The sequence below is a fragment of the Ixodes scapularis genome, unplaced genomic scaffold (assembly GCF_016920785.2).
Source record: "Ixodes scapularis isolate PalLabHiFi unplaced genomic scaffold, ASM1692078v2 PGA_scaffold13__105_contigs__length_92229423, whole genome shotgun sequence".
Lineage (NCBI taxonomy): Eukaryota > Metazoa > Arthropoda > Arachnida > Ixodida > Ixodidae > Ixodes > Ixodes scapularis.
Window position 1 is genome coordinate 54262181 of NW_024609839.1, and position 14446 is coordinate 54276626.

Here is a 14446-nt window from a genome sequence, read left to right on the forward strand (position 1 = left end):
CTACTAAAACTCTCTATTACTAACTGTACCAGGCCTATACTAAAGCCGGGGTCGCACTTCTCGTACATAATACTGTTACAATTTCTGCTTTCCTTTTTAAATGGTTTAATCACCGTACAGAGAGGTACGACATCTTCGGTGGTTGGCTTCCAACTGCCGAGCGCACAGGCACGAGCACGACGAGCGTTTCCTTCGTCGCGTGCCGGTTGCTTCTCTTTTATGTTTTTTGTTTAGTTTTGAACGCTCGCGGTGCGGGCTGTTCCGTCGCGTTCCATTCACCCCGCACTCAGCGTCTCCGCTACAATACAAAAGACAGTCAGCAAAACGCGAGTCTGTCTGCAAACACGAATGCGGTAATCGAACCACAGAAGGGTTCGAATACCCGCCGCCAAATTTTACTCTCGAACTTATAGCCACGCGGCATTCGAAGCACGGACCTCCCCTCCCGGTGACTCGCGTTGCAATCTTTACGCAGACTGTCTTTTGTATGATGTAGAAGCAGCGTTACCCCGGCTCAAGGGACGACTACGAGGGGCGGGAAAACCGCCCCACGCCGTTTATCGGAAAATCCCAGCCTCGTTCTAATGCTCAAATAGTTTTCGCAAATATTAATACTGGGGGCAATCGGTCAACTTTTGGAAGTCACTTGAGTAGTCTGACGCGATTTGCGAGCTCTTTATGTGTTTCATTTTGGTCAGACCCGCTATTGGCACTGACATGGCAGGGCATGGCCCCGTTAGGTGTTAAATTCGCCTTTGGTCGTGTCACCAAAGAAAAAACCTGTCACTGCCTCGAATAAGATACAATCAAGCAAAACACACAGTTTAAGAAATGGGGGGGCGAGCTGAGTCCCGCTCATGATATCATCACCTCAGCCAATGAAATTGCGACTCCAACCGATAAGAACACCGAAAACCGAATCATAAATTAAAAAGCGCGCACCTCATATGCCGAGTACTGTGTTTTCTAAGTTTGTGTGTGGCTAAGTAAAGTCAATCTCCGAAGAGGGTTATATCCAAAGCTTCGTTCGTGACCTGTGTAATTCAAGATAACAGAAAAACAAATCGTGCTTCCATCTCGTTACGTAAGCGAAAAGCTAACAAACGAAAGCACCAAAAGACAACCTCGTCCCAAACGGAGCCATATCATTCGTTCACTAAGCACAGACAATAAAAGCAGGAACGCTTTGTGAAGCAAATGAAGCCGGCTTGCATCATCCAACCTTGACCAAAGCGCGGGACTGCCGAACGTATCTCCCCTCAGCTATATAGGGGAGATACAGACACAGCCCAAGGTCAGCTTGCCCGAGATGTCCTGCGCCAACGCATGAGCCCGTTCATTCCCACTTAGAACATAAGGCCTGCGCATCACGTCATCGTTATTGGCCGCCCGATCCGCTCCAAGCGGCAAACGCGCCAAACCTGGACGAGAGTACGCCGCAAGGCGGCAGACGCGTGCGTCTTGGCGTCGACGCGTGTCAGCGTCGCGCTCGTTGTGAGACGCTGCAAAAACTCGTTGGCGTCGACGCTGACGCAAGCTAGGTGGATCCCCTCGTGATGACGTATGGGAGCGAAGCCTTGTCTTGTAGTTGGCATTAATCCGTTCCAGACGGCTCGACGACGACGAAGACCTAATTTGCACCGCCATCACCGACAAGTGCATCTCGTAAAAGGAGGGGGTTGGATAATACGGAAGAAAGAAAGGAGATAAAAAAGAGACACTAGAGACACGAGAAAGACAAAAAAGGTAGATATAAAGAGAGCAAAGAAAGAAGCGTAAAAGAGAGCATAAAAAGGAGCCGAGCTTACAGAGGGGCGCGTTGGTCGTCCGTGGGTGCTTCGGCAGGTAAAGAATGGCCTGCTTGGGCCTGTGGCGCTCGTAGAATTCCGGTTTCCATTGGACGCTTTTTCCAGTGCTAGTTTTAAGACTTTCCATTCGGACAAAGAAGGAGAGAAACGACGGAAACTGTTGAGTTGGGATCACTCCATAGTCGAATAGCGTTCCTCGACAACGAGTCTCTGCACCGGGCTTCCATGCACCAGTCACCCGCTAAATATGAGCGCTTGAGCACCGCCTTGTGCGATGCCAAAATAACGGGAAAACAAACGGAATAATCTTTTTTTTTTTTATCTTCAGAGTATTTCCCTTGCTCGAATATTTAACAAAAAACGAGCTCATTCACAAAAAAAAAAAAAAAATGTCAATGGCAGCTTTTGTCAGCGACGAGTGCGGTGCACCTTATCATCGCTTGGCACCCAAAGTGATTGCGAAGTTTGCCAATTAGAATGCCGAAGAACTAAACAGGAAGCCACATTAGCGAACAGAATAGGCTCTAAATTCTGGGTTTCATAAGGTGTTCGAGTCTATGCGCCGAGGAACTGAGGGAGAGTCGGGACTAGAGCTCGGCGGGACGTCAAAGAGCCGAGTTCCGGTTCGAATCCTTTGTGGGTAGACCTAAACCTAGCTACGCCTCACAGTAAAGACGCTTACCCATCTTGGGTTTTAAAATTACGGCTGCCGGTTACCTGATACTTTATCTGAAATCACAACATTTTTTTTTCTGTCCTACACAATTGTTTAAAAAGGTCACGACCGAGCAAAGCAATATCATTGCACGAGCCTACTATCACCGAACCTAATGCTGAGGTAGTCGCACATTTGAATCATGACTATCGGCTGTTGCGTCTGCTCTGTACTAAGCACCAAGATGGCGGCGCCCACAACATTATTGGGGGACAGAGTGCCGATGCTCTAAGCCTTGCTTATTTAGTGGCTCTTGTTCACACCTTTTGCTCCCCGGTTTGTTCTTCGGCGCTTCTATCAGCAAACGTCGCGACCTAATTGACTTGCGCGCTGCCATCTTGGTCTTCTGGGCTGCGGAACCACTACAACGTAGAAGATAAGGCCTGAGACTTTCCTTCGTAGACGTCACTGTTAGTTGCTCCCCGACTAGCCCCAAGCGTCAAACGCGCCCCCGAAGCCTGCCTGCTAACGATGACGTCCTACAGAAGACTTGTCTTCCAGGTGGTATCAGTGAAACGTGGTCTACGCATGCGCGATAGCCCCATTCTGCGGAATATCAGGCGCCTCGCGTGCATCCACATGCCCACTTGTTCCCGACAGCTTAATACAGTTACAGTTACCGATAGCTTAATAAAAGCAGAACGAGTCGAGCCTTCGGTAGCTTCGTATCGCCCCGCAGTCATGAAATTGCGGTATTAGGCTATGCGGGCAGACACCGAGAGGGAGCAGCAGGCGACAACGCGGCGGGAACGTCAGAACGGCGAGCTTTGAAACGCTTTCAAACGCAGAACACCGGCGTCCGGCTCTTGGCGTTCGCGTTCAGACGGGCTCGACGAGTGCAGTTGAAACAGAGGCAGCTAGTGTCAGGTGTACCCACTAATCATTCCAATCAGAGCTTACCGTTCCAACCTCTTCACGAGCTCATGTTACCTCTCTCTCTTGGGTTCTGCCCGCATAAGATCGCCGAATAACGAATCACGAGAAAAAGTCGTGAACATTACAGGGCACGCCTTGTGATTCTCAATGATAGAACGTGTTTGTGCGATGAGGACCGACAAACGAAGCTGCATGGGAACTCACTCACTTGTGAGGCAATCGTTTGAATTGCAGGGCATCTAATGCCATCTTCGCGGTCCATCCTCGCAGGTGCCTCGGCGCGGATTTTTCCGGATGAATAGCCACCGTGAATAGGACGTACAGCAGGCGAATGCCTACCATTTCGTCCGATCACTGGACAAAAAAAAAATATATTCTTGAATTATATTGTGTTTGTTTTCTTAACGTGTCTCTTTCATTTCTCTCCGTAGAACTAAAAGCGTTTAATAATCTTTTTAACGCGTTAGCCACCGATTAAAAGCTGCACTTCGTTGTAACAGCACTTGAGCCATCTTGGTTCTTGAAGGTTCCAAGTTATCTGAAGCTCTGTCAGAAGTCACGCGGAAGGCTTTTCTGCCCTCCATAAATGTTAAGACAGTTTGCGACAAAAATGATGCCAGACGTTCCTGGTGCCACATACGTGGCTCAGAAATTCGCATTTCCGAATCAGAACCACCGCACATTGTGCACGCTCAGTACTAGGCAGCGAAATTGCGGCTTTCAGAAGAAAATCGGGGACCAGGGAGTGCCGACACTTTAGACACAGTTTATTCGGTGGCTCTAATCGATTAACATTTACTAACCACACATTATACAAGCGGGAGCGCGCAGCTTCGACTCACGTTCCTACTGTTCAAAAGTTCTAGCAACCGTGGCGCGGTTCAACTAAATTTGATCTCGTTTTAAAGCCTTTGCGGTTAGTCAGGTTATGGTGAGACAAAGAGTATGTACATCTTCCGATGGAGCTTAATATCCGTATATCACTCTCGTAGAATCGATATCCGCGATTGGAATCAATGGTTCTGATTCGGACACTCTAGCGCTGGTTGCAAATTACGAGATTGATAGCGTGCGTAAAGAGTTATTTGCGGAAGGTTTCGGAGCGCACGTTCGTCTGCTTCTTTTGCAGGGCTTGTGGTGACGTCAGAACGCCGAGCTGTGACTGGCTCTGATTGAAGAATAGTGGGTAGACCTCAAGGCAGCTTGTTTTAGCTACCCACTAGACTTCCAATCAGAGCCAACCAGAGCTCGATGTTCTGACGTCACCACAACCCCTACAAAAGAGGCACATGAACTTCCGATCCGCCATACTTCACTTCATACTTACTGTACAACGCTGGCAATGGTAGTAGTGCAAACACGTGGATATATCTAGTCTCTTATTTTTACGCGAGAGAGTGCAAATCAATGCCAAGATCAAGACACAGGCTCAAACCTTCCGCTTTGTCATCCTAATCCAGTGAATATGAAACGGAGTTAAGTTATCGCCTGCTCAAATACTACACCAACATCCGGGACATTTTGACATTACATTCAAGTCCATAGATGTAAATTGAGTACGTATTTATGGTACAAATGTCGTCATAATAAACTCAGGCCCACGATAACTTTGGTCGCTCCAGCGGATAATACTCCTCTGCACGATTCACTGTTTGGATGTTTCTGCCCGCGGGGGTGAGCTCTTAATTTTTCGAGCCTACCTAGAGCACCTTTGTGTGCACGCTGTACCGTCCTGCATTGGCAGTACTACCCCAGACACTATGTTCGTGTATGCGCAAGAGCCGTTGTTTAGGGGAGTTCTCTTGTGTTCACCTTAGGGTCCTACTATGAAGGTCATGCAGAAAACAAGAAAATGTGAGACTGATTTCACGCTACAATAGGTGGAAGTCAATGTAGAAAACAAGAAAAGAATGACTCGAATAAATTAAATTGACGCTCACAGAATGTTAACTGTACGTCGATGGTATCTCCTCGTTTCACACAGCGTGCACATTAACTGAGACTGGGTGGTAACATAAAAACAGACATTGGCCTAGAAAAAAACACTTTTTTACAATAACAGTTTTGTAATTACTCAGTTTTATATCCTAAGGGATCATGATATATTTTTTTGAGCGGAGGACTGTTCTCACAGCAGTGAACAAGACTGTGGTCTGGTTTCAAGTTACCTTGTGCTTTCCAACATCGCACTTGGTGTGGTAGGCATGCAGAAATGATTTGCACTTGACGTCATGTGGCATGTTGATGGTCATGCTGGTTCTTGCCGACAAAAACAAAATCTGTGATGCATGATCTACAGCATGTCTCAAAAAAAAGTTTTTTTTTTTTCATTGTTAAAGCAAACTATGCTTGGGCGAACGCTCGTTCTCCACCCAAGTGTAGCGCTAACGGTCCGAGCTAGATTTCAAAGTTTTATAACTTACCGTTGTATCTATCAAACGTTATAAGGGATTTTCTGAAGAAAAAAAATAATCGAGAAAGAGAGAGAAAGAGAGAAGTGTTGAAAAGAAAGGAAGCCTGGAATTTATCGAAAAGATATGGGGCCTGCTTTCGGTCGTTTTCGGTACCAGGCGCCATTCAGCTACATGTAGGCTACAGGTTCGTCGGCCACCACTTCCCCATAGAGAACTTGAGAAAATCACGTATACATTTTGAATAAGGTAACAGTTTGTTCTGGACTTTGGCGTCTGTTTAGGGCTGCTAGCGCTACCTTTGGGCGGAGAAGGAGCGTTCGGAGACGCGTAGTTTCTTCTGGAAGTAAAGCACACACTCGTTAAATTGTTTGGGGGTATACCCTCTATCTTGCTGAAGATACGGCCATAGCAGTCAAACGACAACAATGGCAGCTGCTGCTGCTGATGATGATGGTCATGATAATGACGATGATAATAATATTAATAACTTTATTACCATCCAGATAGATTAGGGGACCGGGGGGGGGGGGGGGGGGGGAGGGGGGAACCTGAGGAAAATTGCTGCATTGCGCAGCTTGGCTAGCCCTCAGACCGCTACAAGGGTCAGCTGCATGCAAGCGCGTAGAAAAAAGAAAAAAAAAAGAAAAACGAATCAATAAACAGATAAAGGAAAGGAAAATAAAAGAAGCTACTGAAACTATTTCAACTCACTTTAGAAGGAGTAACACAAACTGAAATTGACCAAAATAACTATACCGCATTTGAGCCACACACTTTCTCACACACAGTCACTACGCCAAAGAAATGAATAACGAGAATATATTAAGCACGAAAATGTGAACGCCAAATTTCAGGAGTTACATTGTCAAAGTCAATGTTATTTATACAAAAAATTATATAACAGGCGTGGACGGGTATATTTAAGCCTTTCGAAGCCATAGTGTTTTTCGCTAAAATTAGTGCAAGCCATCTGTCAACTATAGCTGCAGTAGTATAGGGTGTCTGAAGTCACCAACCTCGGTCTAAAATGAACCGTAAAAATCGACGCCTGCACGAAGCAATTCAAACTTTTCGTCAGCGGTGTATTTGACATGTCCGTTTTTTTCTTGTCAATTGACAAAGCGTAGCCCACTTTCTGTAAAAAAATAGGGACCAAGAACTTGCCAGCGTCAACGGCGGGCGGCGACGCAAACCACTGAGACGAGCGGCAGGACGCGTTTGGCGCACGTATTGATGGATTGCGCTACCTCCTTATCGAGACTGCTCGCAACGACCGCGATTACCTAAAATGAACACTCTTTTTGCAGTGCACCTTTGGTTTAAAAATAAATGCGGACAATAAAAGCAAAACATGAATTTAGACAAAAAAAGAAAAGAAAACGAGTGCTTAACGACGGCGTTGTTCCTGCCGACGGATTTTGATTGCGCGTCGTCTGCTTTCTTTCGCTAGTCGGCTGCACCTTCCGACCCTGCTCCCGACGCCATCTATCAATACGTGCGCCAAACGCGCCAAGCCACTCGACTCAGTCGTCTCCGTCGCCGTCCGCCGTTGGCTCTGGAAAGCGTTCTGGCCCTTAATCTTACAAAAAAGCAGCTACGCATTGTAATTTTATGGGAAGGAACGTAGATGTGAAATACAGCTTTGACGAAAAGTTTAAGTTCCTTCGTGCAGGCGTCAATATTTACGATCCATTTTAGATCGAGCCTGGTGACTTCAGACACCCTATATAAGCGTGGAATGTCTAAAATGTAACCACTGTCTGTGTGACGCCAACGGAATACAATCTTTGGAAAAAACGAGAATGCTTACCGGTGACATTTTAAAACGGTGCTGCCTTCGAGAATATGGTTCTGTGAATGGGCTTATAAAAACCTTCCGGGTCATGAGACATTATTTTCCTCTTTTTCTCCGTCGACTTTCCTCATTCAATTTAGGCTATGCGAAATCGCATCTAAAGAACTGTTTTCTACACAACAGATCCCGAAATGAAGACAAGGTTTGGTTTAAGGAAAAAAAATGCCCCCAAATCAGTAGAATTGAGGACAACAATTTTGTTTTTCTGTTTGCAAAAAAGTGTCTTGTGAAGATAATATCTTTTTTAGCCCAATTAAATAGTATTCAGTAATATTCGACGTATTTTTTTTCAAAAAGACTTTGTATTGATATTTACGTCACACACACACTTTTAAACGCAGTTAAGTGAGTTAAGTCAGCTTTAACTGTGTCCACGTCACCGCAGTTCAGCTAATCTAAAAGAAGTGAAGAGTGCGCGTGCACAGGTTTTATAAGCGGTCAAGAGGTGCAAGCGCACGTGCGCTCATAGCTTTGACTGCACAGCCAAAAAATATAGTCAGCAATTATAGTGCGTGTTCAGTGTGGTTAAGCGTAACCGCCATTAAAGAAGCCACGGAACGATTTTTCTTCTTTGACTAAATATTTATCAGAATAACTTCCTAACGTTAATATCTGAATACAATTGCCTTAGTTTTTGTGTTTTTTTTTCTACACAATGGGAGTCGCCGAAGTAGTACCTGTGACGAAAGCTCGAATTGCAGTTCAAACCCCCCCCCCCCCCCCCCCCCCTTGCCGGTTTCAATTTGGATGAGCATCGTGCAGGCTTGCGGTCGTGGGCACATCGCTAGTTTAGCCCAATATTGCAATACGAACGAACAAAAAACAGAAAAAAATAAACTTCGTCCAAATTGCGAGCTAAACACACACTTTTCGCATAAGGCTGCTCGTGAGTCCACTCTAGGCGCTGAAAAACAAATCATGAAGTTCTTATTTCGAACTTTTTTTGTTCACGTCCCGCACATTGAAAACCGCGGCGAAAGGGCCCAAGTATACGCACCTGATTTCGCCACCGGACCGCTTTCTTCCTAACGACGAAATCATTCTGCAATGATATCCGCACACATACCTTAAGAACGATAGAAACATGTTGGCCTAATACATGTGTACGCTTAGAACATGTCCGCAGTCGGTTTTTACACGACGAATGTGACATGGCCATCCTACATGAAAGAAACGCGCCTTGGACAGCGACTGCAGCCGGTCCTTTGCATGATGTGTTCGCATTGTGATCGTGGCATTATAGTAGACTATTTAGGTGGCTCCAAGCTAAAGTATGCGGGCGAGTGCGAGATGAGCTCAGAATCGCGACTACAACACGGAGTGGGGCTGTGTCCGTTACTATTTTTTTAAAAAATGAATACCTCGGAGACAGCGATAATGAGGCCTGAAGTGTGGGACAGCTCTCGGCCGTCGAGAGAAGCGAGAGATCGGACGACATTCCCCTTTGAGCCCGCCCTACCTGCGGGTGGGCGACGCCAGCCAAGAAGAATCGCATGAACTCGCATTTCATAATGCGAACCTCGCGCGTAGCCGGAGCATCAAGTACCACGACTGGGAACAGTGAGGACAGCCGGAGGCATATCCAATTTTCACGAGGCCGCGGGGAACGTGAAAAAAATCCTATTCTGAGAAAAATAAGTACAGCGTCAACTCTGAAGAGGGATCTTTTCAAATAAGTACGTGAAAAGTATTCGTCTCTACTTAGGATAAAAGAAAAAAAAACTTTAGTCCGGATGTCAAGATTAGTGTGGCCAAATTGATACGGACCACTTCAGAAAGGCGACGGGTAAAACTGTCACCTACAATGCGACAAAACTTCTCAAAGCTGCGTTAAAAAAGAAAATCATAAGCTGTTGAAAGCTCGTAATTTCTTCACACTTTCGAGGCAAATCAAATCAATTTTCACCGCGCCTCATTCTTTTTCATTTATTCGTTAACAACACAACAATAAATGTAGTAAGTAAAGTACGCATAGATAAATTCTGCACGTTATTGAATTACATCTATTTCACTTGTCTAGTTCTCGAGTTAGCTTAGACGACGATAGCGATAGAGGGCGTATGGAGCAACGTGACGAGCTTGGAGAATATTTCGCTCCGCGACAATTTCCCGGCTTCTTGTACATAAAAATGTGCGCACTGTAAACTGAATACACGAAGATTGATTTATTAAGTCTGCGGAGACTTAAAGTGTCGTTTGTTTCGTTCGTTTATGTATCTTTACTTTAAAATACGCTTCTTCGTGGATAACTAGAAAGAGAGAGACAGAATGAGAAAGCAGAGTTTGAAAACATTGAACTATAAATACCCTTAACGTTGCGAGATGTTTACGAAAAAGGGACGCCGAAGTTCGAAATTATGATTACTTGCATTTTTCTTGTTTGTTCGCTTGTTTGACGACGGGGTTTAGGGGGTTCTCCTAATTAGCTTTTGGGTTGAAAAGCATGCTTCACGCCGAACGCGAGGGAACTAGACAAGTTTTAGTGTACATAATAAACTCGATATTTCAAGTTTAGTGCTTCGAAAATTCAAAACGCTCCAGCCCCGAAATAACTTACGAAAGAAGAACCATGTTTTGTAGAAGCAAAACTTCTAAACTCGGACGTTAAAACAAAAATGACATAAAATTGAGCTTTTACAAATCCACACACGTGTCAAGCGTACACCGAGCATCGATAAAACTAACCACCCGAGATCCCGGTTCGATCAGCTCGGAAGAGTTTTGGGGTTGGGACGGAAACCGGAGGGCCGTCCGTGAAAGGTTTGTGGCAAAAAAAAAAGAAACGATAACAAACTCACAACTCACACACACACATACACAAGGAAACAAGAAAATAACTTCCAAGATGCGCATAGAGAGGTTTGCACGCCTCCGATCTAATGCTCGCGCACGCTCCGTCATGGCAGAGCTACGGACGCCTTAGGCCCCCCAATCCTTTCTAATCCCGGGATGAATTTTCGCACGCTCAGAATGGCATCTCCGCGGATTAGGCGTTCGCCTTCGAAATGACTTTTCTTTCCTTTTTTTCTTTTAACGTGAACACTTTGATGGCGTTTCCTAGCCCAGATTAAGGAAACCCCGACAGAAAATGGATTCAAGTTTTCTAAATTACCCAACTTCACTATTTACTTCTTTCGTATTAGCCCCGATGCAAAGAGTCATTCTCCTTGACCTGCAAGAACGTCTACAAAAAGTCGCAGACAGTTTAAGAAACGCAACGCCTGGCTCATCTTAGTAATTAACATTCCGAGCTTTGTGACAGGCCATATATTTGTCGTTAGCATTGACAAAGCGTCGCAATCAGATGGGCACGCGGAGCAAAGATTAAGATACTCGAGACAGAAATAACTTATGTTTCCGTGCCCGTCCTTTCTGTTTCTATCCTTTCGTGCATTTGTATCGCCACGGCCTACGCTTCTTAAATTGTCGGCGACTGCTGAGAGCCGTTCGTCCATTCGTTTGCTCGAAGGTTCGCGTCGCGCCTACACCATGGCATAGGATGTCATACTCGGCACTACCGCTTCATTACCACGCGTAAGAAAACCAACGTACTACGTAAGAACTTGCTCAGGATCACACCAGGGCATATTCATGTCCCACCTGGAATCGAACTCAGAACCTGTTGATACGCCGCTGAGTAGGCTACCTCTGCCACAGCTGAACGACCTTTTACGTGCACCAATCTCTTTATCGCTCCAATTCTTTTCTCAAAGCCTCGTATGTGAGTTTTCCTAACCTAAATTATTTTATGCAAAAAAAGTCAAAACAGTCAAGAGTAAGTCAGCGCGAAATAAACGGTATGTTAGGCGTCCCTTATAATTAGGCGCGATTCCTACACGCAAGGGAATGACAGCTCACTCATTTAGCGAAGTTGCACTCACGAGACATTGCAATTTATGGAGCTGTAGCCTCTACGTAGGATTAGATTGATGTCTGGAATATAGACATTGATGCTTTCAGACAGAATACACCTGTTACAAAAGCGATACGTTGATCCGGACACTTCCGGGTTTCGGACGCAATTTCCATCTGAATCGCAGGCGGTAGTTGTAACATAGTCTAGCCATTTTGAAATTGTGTGAATAGAGTGAAATTCGTCACTCCTTTTTTAGATCGCAGCTCTTAGGTGCCCGTTTCTGGCTTGAGCGGCGTCGGCGTGGGCGTCGCCGTCGCCATAACCGCGCGGTGCATTATGGCACGCGTGACGTCACTTATGTACGTCATCAGTGACGTCATCGGCATGGCCATTGTCATCGTCACTGATGACGTCGTCAGTGACGTCATCGGCATCGCCATCGTCATCGTCACTGATGACGTCATCAGTGACGTCACTGGCCACGTCATCAGCATCGGCATTGTCACTGATGACGTCATCAGTGACGTCATCGGCATCCGCATCGTCATCGTCATCCCCACTGATGACGTCATCAGTGACGTCACTGATAACGTCACCTGCATCATCATCATCACTGATGACGTCAACAGTGACACTGATGACGTCATCGAAATTCGCATCGTCATCGTCACTGATGACGTTACTGATGATGTCACTAGTGATGACGACATCAACAGTGACGTCACTGGTGACGTCGTCGTCATCGTCACGTGACCTCATAGGGGTCACTTGACCCCCGTGAGGTCAAGTGACCCCGGTGACGTCACATGACCCCCGTGAAGTCACGTGACCCTCGTGACGCGACGGCGACGCCGCTCGGAGGGAGGAGTAGCAGACAGGATGAAGACGTGAGGAAGACGGAGCTGGGGTGTACCTTCCCCTCAATATCCTTCCCTCCTCCTCCTCAAGAGCTGCGCTCTAATTTGGCGTTACAGGTAGTTGTAAACGGCTTTCATTTGTTTTAATTATAAACAAGCTTATTAAACACGCTAATCAACTCAAACAAATTGAATAAGCGCTAGAGTCATTGACAACTTAAGAAATTCAGGGCATGGTCTACTGCTGATGCTTCTTGCTTCGCGATTGGTTCTTTAATGTCCTTGTTGGCTGATGTTAAAATCTTACTGGTCGTAGAGCGATTAGAAGTCTCTCTCTTTCTTTGCCCTGGTGTTGAAGCAGCGGTACAACCCAGAGCCGTTTATACTGAGAGAGTTTGGCCGATGGGCGGAGCTTGTTGGCCGCTAGAACCAGCGGATTTCGCGATAACACAATATGGCGTTACTTCTTTGTCTTGTTCATTCCTGTGAAATCGCGTAGAGTTCCTATGAGGCAGATCCACAATATGGCGGACGGAAGTAGTCATCCCCCGGTTGTCAGACTACGCTGCTGTGGTTGTCAGACTGCCAAAATCTCCTTAAGAAGGCCAAACTCTCTCAGTATAAACGGCTCTGGTACAACCAAACTGCTAAACGGTTTGATGAAACTGCTCATCGGTTTGACCAAACCGTTGACTTTTTGCAAACCGGTCCGGTGCGCCGCTGTGCGGTGTGAAGAGGGCCACATACAACTACGCTCAAACCTGTGAATAGTTTGAATAGGCCTGTGAGCAGTTTGATCACACCGGCGAGCCGTTTGATCAAAGAGGTGAGCGGTTTGGTTATAGACCAACACGCGGCTTTGACGTCACGCCTCTGTGGTGGCGCTGTTGGCGCCACAGCGCATGCGCAGAAGCTTTACCTCACGCGAATCTGGTTTCTGCGCTCACGCAGTGCCCACACCTACTGTGGGCAAACGCGGGCTTGTTTGTAAAGAGCGTGTCGGTTTATACTGCTAAACGGAAGTTCGAATCGGTTACCGGCACGGTTTAACGGGGACCGGCATGAAGCTGCTCGAATTTTATACCGTTTTTAACCGTTTGAAATGGACAGTTACTATAGTGGTCCGTTGAATGGCGCTCGTGGAGAGCTAGTCACTACTCTCTACTGAATGATAGCGGCTAATCACAAAAAGTTAAAAATCTTACGGCGAAGTTTTTTTCAGCAGCACTCATATCTAGCTAGCCTTTTGGGGTCGAAATGTTATCGGCGCTTCGTAATTCCAGATCAAGACTTTAAGAGGGCGCAGCTCTTAGCCGCCCGTTTCCGGGTCTCGTGGTGTCGGCGTCGCCGTCAACGTAACGGCGGTAAATTTAGCGAGAAAATTGACGTCGCGTGGCCTGAACAGCAATTCGATTCCCCGCTAAATTTAGCGGGGAAAATGTCGCCACATGACTTGGTGTCACGTCACCTATGAACAAATTCAGTGTATCCGCTAGATTTAATTCCCTGCTAAACTTAAAGGGACCATGAAGGCAATTTAATTGTTTTTTTAAAAAGAAGGTGTTTTCGGAAGCATTGAGGTCCTGGCATACCACACAATACTTTCTAGAACGGTTTGACTCTTATTTCTGTACCTGCAAATAAATTTGCGAAACCGAAACAAACATTCAGATTTCTTCCCTTTTCCACCTCTGGAAAGAGAAGTGACATCAGGGAGCACTGTCGGCATCGGTAGGATTTAGTGCACACTCATTGTGGTTCCCGTGGTTTGCTCTAGTGCACGGCGGTCTGTAAGAAAAACTGGAAGAAATGGACGACAACGCCGCGCTCTCAAACGAGTTCGAGCTCCCGTTCGGCGACCTCACGCCGACTGAACGGGAGATGCTGCTAAGGACGCAGAACTCTGGATTGGCGACCGACGCAGACTGGATTGCTGCATCGGTCGGCAGTTTATGCAAACTAACGTCGCCCGATCAACCGCACATCTTTAGCCCACCTTTCGCGTAACAACCTACTACTGCACATAAACGCGGCATGATTGGTGAGACACCAGTTCGCAAAGCGA